Source organism: Sciurus carolinensis, chromosome 17, assembly GCF_902686445.1.
Source record: "Sciurus carolinensis chromosome 17, mSciCar1.2, whole genome shotgun sequence".
Taxonomy (NCBI): domain Eukaryota; kingdom Metazoa; phylum Chordata; class Mammalia; order Rodentia; family Sciuridae; genus Sciurus; species Sciurus carolinensis.
Genome location: NC_062229.1, coordinates 17,178,468 through 17,184,663, shown reverse-complemented (window position 1 = coordinate 17,184,663; position 6,196 = coordinate 17,178,468). Strand labels below are relative to the sequence as shown.

The 6,196-nt window shown below is 40.2% G+C and overlaps 1 pseudogene; it reads left to right on the top strand.

The window, feature by feature from the left end:
• Positions 1 to 842: 842 nt before the first annotated feature.
• LOC124969246 (olfactory receptor 7A10-like) lies at positions 843 to 5,548 on the top strand (annotated as a pseudogene).
• Positions 5,549 to 6,196: the final 648 nt, after the last annotated feature.

Genomic DNA, 6,196 nt, shown 5'->3' with positions numbered 1-6,196 from the left:
TTTTCATTTCATTTGTTTCAAACAGTGCATGGTGAATGAATTTATTGAAAAGTGACATGGAACCCTGTCAACAAGTACAGGGGGCATTTTTAATAAAGAATAGCAAAATGTTTAAGATCAATATAGTAGAATGTAAGCTGGTGGTCAGCAGAGGCTGGAAAGGGTGTGGAGGAGGCAGGGAGACTGTATAACCACTGCAACCCACAGTCACAGGGGATGGGGTCCGTGTCCCACCACACAGTGGGAAGTTTTCAGTGAAGCCATTCCTTATACGGTGTTATGTCCAAAAGTTTATAATCTTTTGATGCAAACATAATATTACTTCCAAAGCACTCTACTTGTTTTTCTTTCTTCTTTTTTTTTTTTTTTTTACTATTTCACGGTACATTTAATTCAACATCAAGAGTGTAATACAAAAGACGCAGATTCAACAAAGGATCACATTCCCCCATGCATGCATGACTTGTACTGACATCTATTATTTGACTTTCTCATGACTATTAAAGGTTCTTTCTCAGAAAAAAAAAAAAAAAACAAAAATCAAAAAACAAAAAACAACCGAAACAAAGAAACAAACAAAAACAATTAAATACAAAATCACATCTTTGACCCAGAGATTCAACAACAATCATGAAGTCCACAGTCTTATTGGCAAAACTGATACACAGTGTCTTTAGGTCATTATACTCAAGGTTAAGTGTGAAGCATTTTCCATTTCTTCATTTTACTGGAATTTTACATGTTCAAGTCTTGACTGATATCTCTGTTTGCAGCTCTCCAACCTGTCTCTAGACAGAGGGTGCCACATACACTTCTGTTTCTCACGCTATTTTCTGCAAACAGAAACATTGCTCAAGTGTCTGCATTTCCTAGAAGGGGAAGTTTTTGGAGATGGCCTCTTCTTCAGAATAATCTGACGGCATCAGGTCTCAGAAGCAAGGACAAAGGGAAGAGAAAAAAGCTGAAACACAAATTTCACCTGGTAAGTTTTACACAATTCATTACAAGCTGCACAGTGTAAGAATGTGGCTTTTTCTTTCTTTCTTGGCTCAAAAAGTCTGAGTATCAGTGTGGAAATGAGCACTTGGGTGTCCCAACCCAGCTTTCACTTAATGGGACTGTCAGGAAGTCTTGTCTGGGGAGTATGATTTGTTTACCTATCAGGCCTAATCTTCCAGGCACTCAGTCCACTTTGGGTTTGTTCCAGTTTGTCTTTAGTCTGGCCCAGTTTTCCCACTTTCCTTTTTAGGAAAACAAATCACTCCCTGGGTCTCCCATTGTTGATCTTGGTGGGCAACCCTGGGCTGCTGACTTGCTTGGGGCACTGACTTTGAGAAGGACACTCTTGCCTCTCTTGTTCCTATGTTGCTTCACTCAGTCCAACCATTTTGGGAAGCGGTTCTTCATTGGTCATCTTGTATCCTCTCCAGACTGTGACTGCACAGGAGCTGCCAGTCACAAGGACCAAGGTCATGCTGGTGTCCTCCCACCACAGTCCCAGAGCCTGCCTACATACTAGTTTTTGATTATATGATTTCCATAAAGAATAAGAAAAGTTAGAAATTTCTAACACAGAGAATTGATGAATGTTTAAGGAGAGACAAGTGCTAATGACCCTGATTGGAGCATGTTATATTTCACACACGTGTTCAATGATCACACTAGGCCCTGCTAGTGTACACAGCTATTATGTCTCAGTTAAAAAAATTCAGAGTGAGGCTGAGGTTCAGTCATAGAACACTTGCTTATCATGCAAAAGTTCCCAGGTTCACTTGTGGCCTTGCAAGAAGAACCCAAAACACAGCAAAGCAACACAAAATGAAAAAAACAAACCAAAACCACAAAACAAAGTGCAGCAGATACCTTTCTCAAAAGACTGAAATAAATTTTAATCAGTGTGACATATTGCAAAAAATGGAAACAAAATGCATACACTGATTGCTTTAGATGAAAATGATGAATACACAGTAAACTTACTAACTCTGCCACTCTGTTTACCTGTAAGTTCTTAGTTTATGTTTGAACTTTTCTTCCTATTCTGCATTCTGACAAGCTCATGTGTTCTTCATACAAATGCAGGAATAGGCTCCTGTGCACATTGCACATGCCCTGTGTTTAGTGCTGTGGTCTCTTCTAGCTTGTCCCTTCTTTCCTTCTCTCTCAAAGATGACTGCAGAGTTCCTTTCAATCAACTAACAGAATGCACTTTAGATATTTCAAAGGATGCAGGGTATTTCACAGTGAGGCTGTGCCACCCATACTTTTGGTGGTCTTTCTTACTTTTGTAAACATCGCTTTACTATTATATCAAGGCTGCCAAAATATTCTGGTATTGTTAGTTTCAAAGTGGTTCTAAATCATGAGTGATATCTGTGTCTCCCAGGGGACTTTGAGTAGTGTGCAGAGACTTTTCACATCAAGAGAGCTCAGGGATGCTGCTTAATGTACTACAAGGCACAGGACAGCCCAATCCCAAAGTGTAAGCTGACCAGAATGTTGTAGGTGAGAAGATCGAGAAGCTGGGTGAAAGAACATCTTCAGCTTTCCCATTCATCCCTGTCCCAAGCCTGTCACCAAGACATGGCACCAAGTCCCTTGTCTTCCACCACCTCAGAGAGTTCCTCTTTTCTGTTTGAGAATTCCAATGCCATCAATTCAAGGGCTCCTTAGGGTGTTTTCCAAAGCAGAAGAATATGATGATATCTTGCTGTTTTCTTAACAGCTTGGAGCTAATCTTTGTTCTTATCACCACTGTTTTGATCTCCCTGTTATTGATATCCTCCTATTTTTCCAAAATTATCAGCATTTCAAGTGATGTCACAATTAGTGTTCCTCTACTGACTATTGGGGTGATTTTCTGACTATTGAACAATTTCAAATTGTATTTAGTGATCTGTGCTTATCTTCTTATTCTGAGTTTCTTGTCTTACAACGTAGTAGTTCACTGTAGATTTCATATACAATGTCTAGATATTCTTCTCAAATGTGTTTTGCATTTTTCCACTGAGGTCTTTAAACTGTTTGATTATTAGTAAATGTGTGAGCTAGATCAACTTCATCTTCTCCCAGAGAGATGGTACTTTTATAAGGATGTATTCTACCATCTAATTTTTCCTATCAGTTGAATATCTTACTGTGTGTTATGTGAAATGTCCACCTACACTCGTAGTCTTCATTCCTGATTCATTTCTAAGAGATAACTGAGCATTTATCACCTGCCACAATGTCATAGGAACATTACCTGTATATGTGTGTACACAAAGACTTTGTGAATTTAATTATTTTTGAATGTTGATATATATATTTTTATTATTGTCCTGTTGATATTTTAACATGCTGTATACCACTTTTTGGTTCTTTCAGGTTCTTTTGGTGTTCCTTTTTGTTTGGAAATACCACAAAAATAGTATCTCCAAGTCTCCGGGTGTTGGTCAGTGTAGAGTGTCCACAATCAGCCCTGAGTTCCACACTCAGCATGTGCACAAACACACACATTAAATACAACCTCTTATCTACTGTCTTCACTCAACCTGATTTTGTTTTTCTCATATCTGATTCATCATCAACCATGTGACATGATTATTCTTTTTAAAACAGGTTTATTGAGTGGTAATGAATGTTCAAAGGACCACATGTATTTGATGTGCGTAATTCAGTGAGTTCCCACATATGTCAATACATGTGATATACCCTTAGCACAAAAACGTAATGGGCCTGTGATTTGACCCATGCACATGTTCCTTGTCCACCATTGGGACGTAGGAGATTTTGTGGACAAGCACTCGGCAGTGCCTGCAATTTGGCCAGCACGCTGCATGTGTTCCTCAGTGGTAAGAAAGAATTTCTCATTAAAAGTGTGCAATGGCTTCAGGTACAACCAGCAAAATGAGAAGTTATCCTCCACTTATATATGATGTGTCAAAATACATTCTACTGTCATGTATAATTAATTAGAGCAAATAAAACATATTTAAGAAAGTGCACAATGTGTGAACTGCAGAATAAAGTCTGCAGTTAGACAGAAATTCCTACTCAGTAATGGCATTAGTGATGCCCTAGGATGACCAGAACCAGAAAAAACAAAACAGAACAAAACAGAGGTCACTTTCTTTCTTTTATTATTTTTTTGTTTTTGTTTGGCAAGGCATCCTAATGTTATTTTTACTCTTGGAATAGAGTGTAATGACTTTCATTTAAAAAAAGCACAAGAACCATATTTTATAATATAATTACTCAGTGTAATTCGACATGAAGCAAAATGCTACACTCTTCTCAAGAGTCCACATACGGAAACTGGTTTATGATGGAAAGTATAAATTGTCTCATTTCTGTTGTGTTGGTACTGGGAATTGAATCCAGGGTTGCATTTCCTCTGATCCACACTGCAGGCGTTTTTATTTAGACACAGAGTCACAGGAAGTGACTTAAGGCCTTGCTAAATGACTGAGGCTGGCCTTGAATTTGCAATGCACTACCTCAGCATCCACAGTCAATGGGGTACAGTAACGTGCCATCAGGTCCAACTGAATTTTCCCATTTCAACTAAAGCAGTGGTGACCATATATGTAAAGAGGAGTCATGATATTTTTCTTTTTATTTTGGTAGTCACATCCACCACATGGAACCAGGAAACAGCACAAGAGTTTCAGAGTTTCTTCTGCAGGGATTCTCGGAAGACCCCGAACTGCAGCCCCTCATCTTTGGGCTTTTCCTCTCCATGTACCTGGTCACTGTGCTGGGGAACCTGCTCATCATCCTGGCCACCATCTCAGACTCCCACCTGCACACACCCATGTACATCTTCCTGTCCAACCTGTCCTTTGTGGACATCTGCTTCACCTCCACCACCATCCCAAAGATGTTGGTGAACATCCAGACACAGAGGAAGACCATTACCTACACAAGCTGCATCATGCAGATGTGCTTTTTCTTTATTTTTGTAGAGTTGGACAATTTCCTCCTGGCTGTGATGGCCTATGACAGGTTTCTAGCCATCTGCCACCCCCTGCATTACATGGTCATCATGAATCCCTGGATCTGTGGTTTGCTGGTTCTTGTGTGCTGCATCATGAGTGTCCTGCATGCCCTGCTACAAAGCTTAATGATGTTGCAACTGTTCTTCTGCTGAAACTTGGAAATCCCACACTTTTTCTGTGAACGTAACCAGGTGGTCCAACTTGCCTTTTCTGACACCCTCCTTAATGACATGGTGATGTATTTTGCATCTGTGTTGCTGGGAGGTGGTCCCCTTGTCGGCATCCTTTACTCCTACTGCAAGATAGTGTCCTCCATCCGTGCAATCTCATCAGCTCAGGGCAGGTACAAAGCCTTCTCCACCTGTGCTTCTCACCTGTCCATTGTCTCCTTATTTTATGGCACAGGACTTGGTGTGTACATTAGTTCTTCTGCAACCCACAACTCACACTCCAGTGCCACAGCCTCGGTGATGTACACTGTGGTAACCCCCATGCTGAACCCCTTCATCTACAGTCTGAGGAATAAGGATGTAAAGAGGGCCCTGAGAAGGCTCTTTGGTGGGCAACTGTAGCAGGTTCAGAAGCCCATGCCCCTGACTGCAGGCAGCAAGCCTCAGAGCCAGAGTAGGGATTCTAAGGAGATTGGGCATGTGAAGCTTCTTCCTCCTATTGATTTCCTGCAGATTCACTCCTCTGATCTCAACCTCTCTCTACCATTAACAACCCACTTCATTCTGTCTCATGCTTTCTATGATGCTCAGTAGTTTTTTACTTTGAATTTATAAAATCTTTATAATGTTGAACCGAAAAACCTTTGATAATTCCCTTTCATGTCATGGGTCAGAAAGGATGTCTCAGGAATCATTTCTTCCCTCTTGAAATACATCATATCAATGAATGTTTCTTTGTTTTTACTGAAAAACATATTCCTGAGTTTGGCTATGTGTATGCAGAAGCAGGGCACTGGGCCCTGAAGTGGATTTTGTAGTTTGTAGTAGAGGGAAATGTGTCACTGATGTGCTTCTCCTTTGCTGTATCATTTCTGCGTATGTCTATACTTTAACTGCTCCTCTTGATAACTTGGACTTTAGTATAATGGTGTTGGTTGTTGTAGGTTACTGGGGTCACATATTAAAAATTTAGGCCAAGATATTCAAAAGTTCTGTGGATTAGGATTGAGCTAATTGAGATATCCTTGATAGATCATTATTCTACCTACT